Here is a 2,389-nt window from a genome sequence, read left to right on the forward strand (position 1 = left end):
ATTAAATCTTATAAAATTGTCTATAGTGTATGTGTATACACTTTACGTTACGCACTAAAATGACTTCTGTACCTAAATAAATTGTTATTACCAAAAATATGTGGCAATAAGTAATAACAATGTGATCTTCACTTCTTCCGATCACCACCATGGGTTCAAAGTTTTAATAGTCCTTTATTATTTGTACCTAATTTATTAGCACATAATCTTATACACATATTCAAGATTCCTTTAAAAGACAGCTATATTGCTTAATGTTACCTACTAAGTAAGCTGCTGTAAGTAATAATTTAGAAACTACTAACTAGTAATTTTGTTAACACTGCTAACTATAAAATATACCCTAGTGACTGGAGTAAATAACCGATGATAATCAATTATACGGCCACCAAGTATCCCTCAAATAGCAAAATTAAGAATTGCGATTAAATTTAAAATTACATAAAAAACGCACATGGAACTTTGAAAGCTAGAACCCAGTTATTAAAATATCCACTTTTAGAATATACAATATTTCAGAAAGCAGCCCACCTGGAAAACTCAAAAATTCTTGGGGTACCTCAATCTATCCCTGGTCACATGGTTTATACAAAAGGACTATAGAATTACTGGACTATAGGTAGGTACTTTCTGTTCGAATTAAATGAAATTCACGAAACGCGTTAATTGCTTACACATGTCAGAATATTATGAGAGCTGTACGGAGTTCTTGTTATTTAATCGAACTCAATGATTTTAATATATTTCTTCCTATAATTGTCGTTCGAGTTTTACAATCAAATTATAGCACGAAGTGTCGACGCAGTATATGAAGAAATTCTAAGACTTTTGTACATATTATATGCCCATTCAAGTATATAATATAAGTTAACTAACAAACTGTAACTTGCGTACCGGGCTACAGAGTTATTTCACAAAACTTTTTGTCATATGGAATATGGAAATCATTATAATATGGAGATAGTGATAATACGAATATTATTTATATCAGTATATCATGAGCTATCAGCTGTATAATATTATAAATATATAAAATCAATTGTAGTAATATAAATATTTAGAATGACAAAATAAAATTAATGGTGTAATAAAAAAAAGACGGGCAAGTGGTTGTCGCTCTGATGTATAGTAGATTATATATTATTTACAGTAGCTGTAAGTAGCCCAGGCCAGGGGTGAAACGAAAACAGGGGTGCAAAAGTCAGAACAAAATATACCTATGTTATCTATATATATATATATAGGTATATAAGAATCTAACTTGATTTTGGAGACGAAGGAAACCGGTTTGTTTGTTTATTAATTATTTATTATTTATTTCTACTAGATTTCCAATACCGTAAGAGCGGGATACTTTGCTCCAAACATATTTCTTTTTTAGTTTAAACCCATACTATAGCTTCAATAACAAAGATAAAAATTACCTGTTCGCGTTGTTTTATATGTATAGATGTTGAGAGGTAAGAACAATTAAAAAAAATTCGAATGTCATTCTAAGTGACTTACTTATACTTATTCCCAAAAATTTGGAGCAAAGTAAAATACATTACAGGTTACATTTCACAATGATTAAAATTACCTTACTTTAATGCATATAATAACTAGTGGTGCAATGTTTAGTGCTTATGTTTTAACTAATCTGAACCTATACATAATATAATTTAATAATATAATTTTTTTTTTTTTAGTTGATTAAAAGTCTTTTTTCAATACATTTTAAATTAAATTTTAATCCCCTGGATTTTGGACAACTCTTTTCGTGGCATACATCTTGGAGACGAACTAATAGATTGATGTTCGAAATGTTTGAAAACATTTGTAATATTAATAAGAACAATATAAAAAAAACTGCAATCTCTTATCTCAAAATCGTAATGTGCTACGATTGATATCAATAAATATTTTTTTTGGAGCAATGTTTAACCCCTGGAGTAAAGTATCCCGCTCTTACGGTACATAATATTGTATATGTGAGAATAACTACTAGCTTTCCAATACATAATCTATCTATATGTTACGGTGAAAGACGAAAATTGGTAAATGTCGTCATTCCCCGGTCAATGACGTCATTAGCCAAAATGATTCAATTATGTGGGTAAATGTTGTGAAAATACATATTTTAAACTCAAATGTACATCTTTCACCGGTCATTGACGTCATTTACCAAAACTTGTGGTAAATGATGGTAAATCTCAAATAATACACTGATTGTTTTAATATAGATAGGTACTGTTTAATAATGATTGATACCTCCGTTGTCACATTACAATTTTTTTGTTTTTAACACAGCCATCATCCTATTTCTACCACCATGCCCTACTGGCTACTGGCTACTGCTAAATGTGCCGAATGAATTACTTCAAACAACTCGTTTATTGTGACATAATAT

This window comes from Acyrthosiphon pisum, unplaced genomic scaffold, assembly GCF_005508785.2.
Source record: "Acyrthosiphon pisum isolate AL4f unplaced genomic scaffold, pea_aphid_22Mar2018_4r6ur Scaffold_120;HRSCAF=501, whole genome shotgun sequence".
In the NCBI taxonomy this organism is placed as follows: Eukaryota; Metazoa; Arthropoda; class Insecta; order Hemiptera; family Aphididae; genus Acyrthosiphon; species Acyrthosiphon pisum.